Raw genomic sequence first — 12381 nt, forward strand, 5'->3', positions numbered from 1 at the left:
GTACTTATCAGATATTAGCAGTGTTAATTATCAGAAACTCTAAATGTCTATTTCTTTAAGTGCGCCGTATAGCTTCTTCTTAGCTCTCTATCTCTTTCTGCAGCCTTGCTCTGTTCACGTGCTCTCGCCCAGCAGCTTCACTTCCACAATGATCTATCACTCCTCTGCGTCGTTACGTTCACGATGCAGCACGCTCTCCTCCACGTTCTCCCTCTACGCAGCGTACTCTGGTTCTCTCCGCCCCTCTGCACGGCTCCACACGGCCCCCAGTCCTCCGTCTCTCCGTCTCTCCACTCGACACCTCAGGCTCGCAAATCTCCCACAGCTGGTCTCCCTGGCCTCCGCTTTCTGCTTCTCTCCACTCGGCACCTCAGGCTCGTAAATCTCCCACAGCTGGGCTCCCTGTTCTCTGCTTCTTAAAGAAACATAGAGACAACGGCAGTTTCAGGTATTTTATTTGTTTCCTCACAATTACTGTTAAGCGTTTTTATTTATAGCTTTTGTTTCATTAGCTTCTAGTCTATTCCGGCCCTTTTCCTCTACAATTTAGCTCTTAACAGTTACCAACGCTGTGCTTAATCCATCCACCTTTTCTCCCTTTTATCACCTTCAACCCTTTTAATTCACCTATATTTTTATATTTAATGAGTTCATGGACACTTAGCTTGGGATATGTGCTGTCTTCCTCGTGTAAAGTTGTTCTGCTTCACTCCGTCTGGTCCTCCCAGGCCCGTCTTGTGCACAGCAAAGGCAAAAATCCTTTACTAGCCTTCCCCCACTTCTGCGTCGAGACAAAGTCCAAAAGGAAAAACTTCTAGCCAGGTTAAAAACGCCACTTCGCCTGGCCAGTTGTATAAGTCTCTTGCAAATAATCTCCAAAAAAGGAGAGAACCTAGGCTAGAAAAAAAAGCCTAAGAAAGTGTGGGTTTTAGGATAGAAATGCATGGAGCACTGCACCACACGTCTATCCTCGTCGAGCTCCGACCATCCGTTATCAGTCTTTTTTCCTGAAGTTACAAAGCCTCAATCTATTGTCTTCAGGTCAATACACCTCCATATCCAAGAAGTTAATGCTGTTAACCCTAAAATTATGTGTAAATTTTATTGTTGGATGTTGCATATTTAACCCGTCCATAAACTCCTGTAGGCTACTACGATCTGAATAGATCAAAAACAAGTCATCAATGTAGCAATACAATCTAAATATATATTGACAGAAAGGGTTATGTTGCTTGTCCAGAATGAATTTCTTCTCCCAGTCAATCATGAAAATATTCACTACACTGGGGGCCATTGGGCTCTCCATAGATACCCCCCTGATTTGACAGTAAAACTGCTGGTCAAACCTGAAGTACGATTTTTCTATAATAATATCAAAAAGCTCCATAAGGAAATACGTAGGAGGAGCCTGATCCAGTCTGGTGCATAATTTATTCTCAACACAAAGTCTTCCCTCCTCATGGGAAATATTGGTATATAGGGCCTGCGCGTCTAGTGTGACTAGTAAGGCTTCTGATGGAATCAGAAGGTTCTCCACTTTCAGTATAAAGTTCTTAGTGTCTTTAATGTAAGTACTAGTTTGACTGACAAAGGATGGTAAATGGTAATCTAAGTATTTTGCAATGGGGTTCAAATAGTGAGCCAGTCCCAGACACTATCAGTCTACCAGGAGTAGGTCTGGTCTGTTTATGTATCTTAGGTAAAGTGTAAAAAATAGGTACCTATCATATACTTGCTCTCTGTATTTTTGAGCAATGTAGGTCCCCCAACTCAGGACCTCAGTTTATGCCAGGGACTCAACGTTAATTAGGTAGCGTGCTGTTGGATCCCCAGGCATTCGAAATAACTCCACGTTTGTATCAAAGCAAGGTTTATTTCAAAGCGATGGTTCAAGCAGGAACAAGGACATTGTTAGGAATAACTGCCAATACACATGAGCAACATAATAAAGAGATTTGAACCAGGTTAGGGCCAATGAGCCCAGTTCCCGCTGGCGGGAATAGAACTTACAAACGCGCGCCCATTTCATGGGAACATAACAGTTCTACACAATCAACACAGGTTCAGTTCGCAGGCTAGATACCCATAACAAGCTGAGCGAAGCACCGACTCCCACCACCAGCTGCATGACCTTGGCCAGTTCCGCAAAGTACAGAGTAAGCATAAGGAAGCAAAAAGGAACCAGGGGGGGGAAGGGTACAAGATGTGTTAAGCAGGTAACACCAGATACAATGGCAGCTAGCTGACACGTGCTCAGATATCCGGAGTCCCCTTTGTTTCCCAAGGCTATCAGGCTCAGCTTAGGAGAGGCGAGGAGGGCACATAAACAGTCTCTACTGCCCAGAGATTCATTCAGACTCCCAGCTTATAAAACATAAAGGTTTAATTGAAGAGGTTAAAACAAACAGGGGGAGTTTACACATAAAATAGACAATAGACAAGTCCTAACCCTAACTATGCTAGCTACTCTAAACAAATGGTTTGTTGTTCCTTTCTCCCTGGAACTCCACCTCCGTTTTGGCTCGGCTACTTGCTTCAGAGTTTGCTCTGCCAAAGCTTGCTTGCAGACCCTTGCGGTCTTCTAAGCAGCCCTGCACCCGGACTATACCTCACGGTGAGCAGTCCAAGAAGATTCTTGCCGCGGCTCTTGGCTTCTTCAAGGCCACGTGCAGCATTCCTGGCATTCGTCAAGCTGTCGCCGTGTGTATTCAGGCAAGTTCATGAGTCTTCCTTCATCATGCTTCATGAATGAATTCTGCCTCTAGTACTGAATCTTTATTCCTTGATTCCCCAATCCCCGTCCTAGTCTAATTAGGGATTGCTGCCTTAACCAGCTGTTTCCCATTTACTTAGATCATAGAACGTACTGATTCTGACTAAACTTACAGACATTTATCTGAGATGATCCTGCAAGTCAGTATCTCTGGCATGACAGTACCCTGGGATGTTTTTGTAGCAAAAATTCAGCCAAAGTGTCAGAAATTATATTAAGTAATCTTGCTTCCGTGATAGTCACTTTAATGATATTTTTAATATGATTCGTAGGATCATCCTCTGTGAATATAAAAATCACAATTATTCAGCTGTCTATTAACCTCCTGAAGATAATCATCCGTGTTCATAATCACCACCGCTCTCCCTTTGTCTACCTCTTTAATGGTGATAAGAGTATTGTTTGCTGAGTCCTTCATAGCCTGATATTCCTGAAAGGTTATATTATAGGTTTTCTTAGGCGTACTCTTTTCTAAGAGCCAGTGAGAGCCAGTTTGGTGTAGTGGTTAAGTGCGCGGACTTTAATCTGGGAGAACCGGGTTTGATTCCCCACTCCTCCACTTGCACCTGCTGATGTGACCTTGGGTCAGTCACAAGATCTGGCACAGCTGTCCTTGAAAAAGAGCAGTTTGTGTCAGAGCTCTCTCAGCCCCACCCACCTCACAGGGTGTCTGTTGTGGGGAGGGGAAAGGAAAGGAGTTTGTAAGCCGCTCTGAGACTCCAAGTGAAGGGCGGGGGATAAATCCAATCTCTTCTTCTTCTCTTCTTCTTCTTCTTCTAATTTCAGAATGTCTCTGAAAAAACACCTGCTCAAAGGTGATAATGGCAGGATCTGTAATATACTATTCTGAATAGTGTTCGCCCTAGATAGAAAGTGACTTGGGCCGATCGGATGTACTCTTTTCATTCTGACCTAGATACATCAGAAGGAGAGGATACTTCCCAGTCAGGGGAAGAGAGAGGGAATACAAGTAAATCTTTTTTAGGCAAAGACAACAGACGCTATACGCAGGAAACACCTTTCGATTTTCAACCCAGAAAAGACAAGAAGAAAGTCTAGTTGTAAATCTGTCCACGTATGACTTAAGTCCTTTGGAAATCCCTGTATTAAATAAAGGTTTGGGCTTTGTTCCTAACCTAGCCCAATATATAATGATTTCCAAACATGTATTGACGCATATGGTTTGATTAGACAATTGAAACTCAAATGGTTTTTTAAGGATGAAGCTCCTGGAATCGACAGTAAAAACAAACAATTTAAAAAGAAGTCTACCCTCATACAGATCCTGCCATTACCACCTTTGAGCCTCGAAGGGCGGGCCAGGGAAGGCCAGGGGTTCGCTCTCCAGGCCTTCCCTCCAAGGGAAGGTGAGGGGGGGTAGCTTGGAGGGCAGCAGTCTGTCTTCACTGAAGGAAAGGCAAATTGCCTTCCCTTCAATGAAGGGAGCGTGCTGCCTCTGCGGCGCAACTGGGGTGGGATTTAAACTTTAAACCTTCAGTCATGCCACAGAAGCAGCACACTCTCTTCATTGTGCAGAGCCCGGGCAAGCCAGGTCGCTCGCTCACAACTTTAATGCCAGTAGCTCCCAAAGTAGAATTTTTGCTCACAAGACTCCACAGCTTAGAGGGAGCATTGCTCATTGGCTAAATGTCTGACTGGCCTGCAGCTGTTCAATGTATGACTTAGAACTTTGGAGAAGGGGGTGGGTGGGACCGCATATTTGGAGAACTTTGGAGAAGGGGAACCGCATATTCCTCGATATACATATTTTACAGACGCTTCCCCCTCCCCCGCTTTCACTTCTGTTAAATTTCAGTGTTCCCGTCTTATTGTTTTAGCTGTTCTGCCAATGTTCTCCGGTCCTCTGCTGAAGTTACCAACCCAAGCTGGAGGCTCAGCAGATCTTCCTGTAAGGTAAGGTTAAGAAAGAAGGTTGCTACCTTTTCCCCTGGTGGGATTCTCTCCTTCAAAAGATGCATGATGAGGGGGAGGGGAGGGGCATGATCCAGTATGTCGTCACCCTGTTAAAAGCTGCATTTGTTAAGAAGAAGAGAAGAAGAAGAGATTGGATTTATACCCCGCCCTTCACTTGGAGTCTCAGAGTGGCTTACAAACTCCTTTCCCTTCCCCTCCCCACAACAGACACCCTGTGAGGTAGGTGAGGCTAAGAGAACTCTTGACAGAAACTGCTCTTTTTCAAGGACAGCTATGCCAGAGCTTGTGACTGACCCAAGGTCACATCAGCAGGTGCAAGTGGAGGAGTGGGAAATCAAACCCGGTTCTCCCAGATTAGAGTCCGCACACTTAGCCACTACACCAAACTGCCTGAGATGGAATGTTTAAAGGCATACTGGGGGGGAAGCAATCATAGAGGGGGGAAAGGATAGGAAAGGGGAAAGAACTAGTAAGAAGAAGAGCTGGGGAGAGAGCCTCAGTAGTTTGCTTTGAATGTCTTTGAATTTTTGCCTTCATTTACCACTGTTTGTTCTTCCAAATTCTGGAACTCTCTTCCCTTATTGCTGAGAGCAAGACTGTACCACCACACCTTTCAGGCTAAGCTGAAAACATTTTTTGCTGTGTTCTAGAAGGCAAAAGCCAGTTTGGTGTGGTGGTTAAGAGCGCGGACTCTAATCTGGGAGAACTGGGTTTGATTCCCCACTCCTCCATGTGCAGCTGCTGGTGTGACCTTGGGTCCGTCACAAGTTCTGTCAGAGCTGTTCGGTCAAGAGCAGTTCTCGAAAGAGCTCTCTCAGGCCCATCTACCTCACAGGGTGTCTATTGTAGGGCGGGGATGGGGAAAGGCAACTGTAAGATGCTCTGAGACTAGTGAAGGGCAGGGTGTAAATCCAATCCCTTCTTCTTCTTTTGTGTCAAGATGGTCTCATGGGACAGTGCTAGTTGAGTGTTTTTGTCATTGTTGTTGTTGGTTTGTTTTATAGTTCTTGACGTTTTTAGTTCTAAATTTTGAACATGTGGATGCATGAAGCTGCCTTATAACCCAGTCATACCCCTGGTCCATCAAAGTCAGTATTAGATCAAGATGGATTGCCACGTTAGTCTGTCTGTAGCCGTATAAAAGAGCAAGAGTCCAGTAGCCACTTGAAGACTAACAAAATTTGTGGCAGGGTAGGAGCTTCCGTGAGTCACACAGCTCACTTCTTCAGATCTTTTCCCTTCTTGCTCTTTTCTACTGCCAAAGTCAGTCGTGTCTACTCTGCCTGGCAGCAGACATCCACTGTCTCAGGTGGAGGTCTTACCTATGAGTTAACTACCTCTTAAGTGAAGACGACACACAGATTGTGCTATTGGTTTTGGAGTTTTGCTTTAGAACCGATATGGCTGTCAAAACCTTCAAGTCTGGCTTTTGATACTATCTTTCTTTGTGAGCAAATGTCATCCAGTGAGCTCATGTTTGGGTCTGGATTTAATCTCATTCTACCCGTGAGCACCCTTGGCAAGTCTCCATCCCTGTTAGCCAGCCGAGCAGACAGGAATAATAATAGGTTGCCTTAAAAAAGATAGACACAAAGGAGATGAATTTACAAGTGTCTTCTCCCACCAAAGACCTGGAGTTGAAGCCCTGGTTTCCTATTTATCAAGTGACAGAGGCATCGACCTCCTTTTCATCCTGTTTTGGAGGATGCTTTAAATCATGGTTAGGATTTAATCCTGTGTCTCATATCCATGGTGTTTCTTCTATACACTTTAAGCCAGGCTGCTGATAGTGAAGGTAAGGCTTGGAAGTCACCACCTTTGCCAAAAAAGATTCAGTTTTTTACATATACAAAGACATAGACCAGTGCCTGAATTGTGAGGGAAGAGATACCAAGGTGTGTGTCTGTGTGTGTCCCTCACAGGCCTTCACAAGCCCACCTCTGTCCTGGAAGAACGACAGACAATTTATTTATTTATTCTGCCTAACAGCAGTAATTTACCTCCTCGCTTGTTTGCAGTTCTCTGAAGTTTCAGTCTTAACTATAATCTTTGCAGCATTGACATTCAGTTTAGCCTCTGATCTTTGACCCCTCTCCAGTTTCTTCATAATCTTATAATGAAGTTTGAATCCAGCTGCACCCTTAAGACCAACAAAGTTTTGTTCTGGGTATAAGCTTTTGTGTGCATGCACACTTCTTCGGATCTGGCTTCCTGACCCCAAAGTGGTGATCAGCATTTTCCTGGCTGTGTAAGAAAGGGCCACAAGAACTAAGCACTGAAGCAACCCTGCCTGCCCTCTGTCTCCAGGGCCGGCTCACCCACTAGGCGAACTAGGCATTCGCCTAGAGTGCTGAGCCCTGGATGGGGCGCCGAGCTGTGCCTCCCCCCCGCCGCCAAAAGCCCGCAAGCAGCTCTCCAAGTGTCAGCACTTCGCTAATTGGGGAGAGGCATCCGGTGAGCATCTCCCACCTGGAGACAGGATCCCCCCCCACCTCCCTCCCAAACTGCCTTTGGAAGCGGAGCACGAGAGAAATCTTCTCTTCCATCTTGGAGAGCGCTGCAGGAACATGTGGGGCGTGCTCGCTGGGTCTGACAGCTGCGGGGGGGAGGCGGGGGAGGCAGTAGCAAAAGGGTGGCTGGCTCCAGAGGTCTCCAGGCCCCACCGGGAGGTTGGCATCTGCACCACAAGGCAGCCTCACCTAGGGCGCAGAAACACCTCGAGCCGGCCCTGTCCGTCTCACGATCTGCCTAAGTTCACAGAATCAGCAGTGCCGACAGGTGGCCATTTAGCTTCTGCGTGAAAACCTCCAAAGAAGGAGGTCTGGACGTTACTAATCACTTTAACCTCTGATCTTTGACCCCTCTCCAGTTTCTTCATAATCTTATGATGAGGTTTGAGTCCAGCAGCACCTTAAGACCAACAAAGTTTTATTCTGAGTATAAGCTTTCATGTGCATGCACACTTCTTTGGATCTGAAGAAGTATGTGTCCACAGGAAAGCTTATACCCAGAATAAAACTGTGTTGGTCTTAAAGGTGCCTCTGGACTCAAACTTTCTTCTGCTGCTTCAGACCAACAAGGCTACCCACCTGAATTTATAATCTTGGCTATTTTAAACTAATTTCCTGTATTTCGACATTTCTTATAAATCCTTACGTATCTCGTGATGGCATGTTGATTTCTGCCCCACCTTCAAATGAAATGAATGGTCTCAAGAAAACCCCACACTGTCCACCATTGCACAGATGATAATAGGGACAGGCATCTATATTTGTGACCCAACAAAAGACAAAAGGGACAACCGTTTACTGTCTTGTGCACCCCTGGAGGAATGGCCACTTTCAACATACTGCCTTCACCCTGGTTCTTCTTCTAAAGCAGTGCATCCAAGACAGTGGAGATCTGTGTGGTACAGAGAACCACTGCCAGCATCAAAAGCTATAAAGTATTTATTAAAGAGAAAATGTTGACAAGCATACTGTTAGCACAGCACCAGATTGAGCAAGGGATTCAAAAGAAATGGGTAAAATGCAATTCCTCTGTCCCTCTCTCCATACATGCCCTACCAGATGTTAAAATAGAGGACAGGCTCCTTAGCTGAGGAAGTTACAGATCTCTACAGAGTCTCCATTACCTTGAAGTATCCTTCAGCTTCTCAGGCCAGCACATGGTTCATGGCTGCCTCCCCCAGACCTCAATTAAGAGTTTTGCCTGCTCTGAAGGACTCCGCACAAAAAACCCCCTTCCTCCTTTCTTCCCTGAATTTTCTCCCCTATCTCTCTCCCATCCACTGACCAGGTCAGGCCAGGTCAGCAAAGCTTTTCCTGAAGTCTCTAGAATCTTTCTTCCTGAAGTCTCTCTAGTATTTAATTCCTCCAAATCTCTGTTCCCTGCCTGGGAGGGGAGCTTGACCATCCCATTGTCTAGACCTATTAGCATTTGTATGAAGGTGGGCTGAGGTAAATCTGGAAAGCTATTGAACTGACTTCCTCCCTTCCTGCCTGTTCTCTACCCAGAAGGGGGGGGGGGGCTTTTAAAACTCAGAGTGAAGGTTTTGCTCATTTCAAACCTCTGAAGGAAAAAAAATGCACTTCTTCACAAGTGGCTATGAGTGGAGGCCTCTAATCTGAAGAACTGGGTTTGACTTTCCACTCCTCCACGTGAAGCCTGCTGGGTGACCATGGGACAGTCACAGTTCTTTCAGAACTCTCTCAGCCCCATCTATCTCAAAAGGTGCCTGTTGTGGGGAGAGGAAGAGAGGGAGATTGTAAGCCACTTTGAGATTCCTTAAGCTAGAGAAAACTGGGGTCTAAGATGTTTGTTAGTTGGTTAAGCATACACCATGTATTAAAAATCCTTAATAAAAAAAAGCTACAGACCTCAGAATTCCCGCCTACCCAGCGGTTTGAAAGCCTAGCAAGTAGATAAATGGGTACCTGCTCCTAGGTAGCAGGGGGCACCCTCCTCTCTCTGGAGCGGTGTGCAGCAGGAGTGCCGGCGAAACAACGGTGCGGTGTGGTGGCGACATGCGAAGATCTGGGGTCACGGCAAGGATGGCGGACATCCGACGCCAAGCAGCGGCAGAATCCGGGCGAGGATTGGACTGAGAGGTGTGGTGACGCAACGACGCAGCGTGGCGGAGCCAATTGGACGTGTGCCGGAGCTGCGACCGTCGCACAGCCGCGCACCAGGAAGACCTCGCCAAAAGGAGTCACTGCGAACAAGATCTGCACCAAGACGCCGTCGCCAGAAGGTTAAGACCCCACCCTGAAAAGAACCGAGAGAAAGAAAAGCCCTGCTGTCTGGGTGCTGGTAGGCATTCACCTCTCCCCCGTGAATTGTGGCCCTAGATAGGATGTAATTAATCATATGTAAACCGCTCCGAGCCTGCAGGAAGGAGTGGTATAGAAGCCGAATAAATAAATAAATAAATTCATATTATTTGTTGCTATAGATGCTGAGTCTAACGTCCACTTCATCGGCCTCAGAGCTCTCAATCTTCGTAGGCTGAGATATGCTTACAATTGATGTCATGGTGGGTATGAAAATAAATTCAAAGAGAAGCGATCCCCACCCTGTCATCTTCCTCAAACTTGTGAATCTGTGATAAAAAACCTACTGAGACAAAAATGTAATCAATAACACTGGTGCCCCTGTGTGTCACACAAGTGAAATCACCATAGGGATCTAAGTCCTCAAGGCCATTTAAGAACACCAAGCCATATTTCCTGTGCAGTATTTACTTGTAATTTTAGAAATTTCAATGTATTGTACCTGTTTATAATAAACAGGGAACAGTCAGGGTTGATTTCCTTTAGGATTGACTGATTTGATCTCCTTGCAGTCCAAGGGACTCTCAAGAGTCTTCTCCAGCACCATAATTCGAAAGCATCTGTTCTTTGGCACTTGGCCTTCCTTATGGTCCAACTCTCACAGTCATACATTACTACGGGGAATACCATCATTTTGGCTATATGGACTTTTGTTGGCAAGATGATGAATCTGCTTTTTATCATGCTGTCTAGGTTTGCTAGTTTATGAGTGCGTATGCAAACTGCCTGGAAACCTGATGCCCTCTTCAGTAGAGATAACAATCTGTAACACCACTGACAATCTTCTGCTTCAGTGCATAAAAAAGAGGGAACTGACAATGCAATCCTAAACAGGATTATACCTGTGCAAGCCCATTGATTTCAGCGGACGTAAAAGTGTATAGGTCTGTTTACGACTTTGTGGCTAGTCTGTGTTCTCATGAGTGTTAGTTTTGGTTCCTGTTGTCATCTGCCAGCAATCCTCCCAAACTTCCCCTTTGTTCTCACTAGGCTCCAGAGAGGTGGGCTATATAAAGGAAAATAACCACATATCCCACCCACTCCATGGTGGTTTATCCAACAGATGATGCAATCCTATGCAGAGTTGCTCAAGCTGAAATCCATTGAAATCAATGGCTCTAGATCACAGCAACTCAGTGTAGGAATAGACAACAAGATTTCCCCCGGGCAAGCCACACATGAAGCTGCCTTACGCTGGATCAGACCATCGGTCCATCAGAGTCAGTCTTGTCTACTCAAACTGTCAGTGTCTCTCCAGGGTCTCAGGTGGAGGTCTTTCACATCACCTACTACCTGATCCTTGAATTGGAGATGCCCGGGATTGAACCTGGGACCTTCTACATGCCAAGCAGATGCTCTACCACTGAGCCATGGCCCCTCCACAAGGGATATTACCTGGGATATCAAGTGGATGGCAGTGGGACGCACACTGGATTATTTCCTTTTGCTCGTGAGACACCTCTCTAGGGTTGCCAACTGTGGGTTGGGAAATGCCTGGAGATTTGGGGATGGAACTTCACGAGGGTATAATGCCATAAAGTCCGCCCTCTAAAGCTGCCATTTTCTCCAGGGGAACTGCTATCTGCCCTCTAGAGATCCATTGTAGTTGCAGGAGATCTCCAGGCTCCCACTGAAGGTTGTAAATTGGAGATCCTGTAAGCAGGAAGGTACTGCTTTACATATGTGGTGGGAATGCCATCTGGTCCAGGACTTTTGGAAGGTGGTTCAAAAAGAGATATCCAACATGGTGGGATTTTCGTTGCCTTATTCTCCGGAATTTTTGTTGTTGGATTTTTGGGGTGACTTTTTGCTTGATAAAAAAACCAAATTTCTTGTCTCTACATTGGTTGCCTCTGCTCACTTGGTCATTGCCAGGAGTTGGAAATCCCTCACAGGACCCTTGCTCAAAAAATGGTCCCAGAAAGTCGGGGAACATTTTTTGATGGGTAGGATTATGCATAATCCGTTTTCAGGGACATAGTCCTTTATTTGAATATGACAAAATATGGAAACCAGTCTTAGAATTTCTATGTGCTAAGGATATAATTCCTTCGATGCAACACAGTTTAGATGGTTAGTCATAGTGATTTTCAGTTCTGTAACAGTTAGTTTATATTAATTGTTTGTAATTAAATGCTTTAGAAGTTAACATTACTCTCTTTTAGGGGGCCAGGCCAAAACCTTTCTTTTTAACTAGGGTTTTAACCAAAAGGTTTTATATTTTTAGCTCTCTTTAGTTCTTGCTTCTAGCCTGAGGACTGTTTTATGGATATTTTTCAGGAGCTCCATGGTTGCTGTTTTTATGATCATGGGTTGTATTTTTACATTGTTAACGGATGTCATTTAAATAAAAAAAATTAAAAAGTAAGTAAACCAAAAAACCCCACAACCATGATATCACTATGCGATCTATTCAATAATTATCAAGCATTGATATTTTGGTACAAATTAAAAAACACGTCCCTATATGAAATATACAAATATTTAAAGCATCCTTGCAAACCAAACCGTCTGTGCTCAAAGTTCCTCTGAAAAATACAGCTCAAAGTAGTTCAACACAGTCCTTCTTTGATGCGGAAGTATATTATTCCTGTTATGTGATCTTTTATATATATATAATTGATTTTCTACACAGAAAGGAGCACAAACATAAAACAAACACAAAGAAACTAACACAAAACAAATAAGAAGCATGTACTCATTGTATCTGCTTACTTTTACATATATAGAATCATTCTTTTATGCACCTAATCCAATTTAACAGTTATATTTTGTTGATTATGTCATACATCTTTGAAGATAATCCTCAGTCCATTTATACAATTTTGCCCAGGCATTCCT

The sequence above is a fragment of the Gekko japonicus genome, unplaced genomic scaffold (assembly GCF_001447785.1).
Source record: "Gekko japonicus isolate JY-2015 unplaced genomic scaffold, Gekko_japonicus_V1.1 scaffold641, whole genome shotgun sequence".
NCBI lineage: Eukaryota > Metazoa > Chordata > Lepidosauria > Squamata > Gekkonidae > Gekko > Gekko japonicus.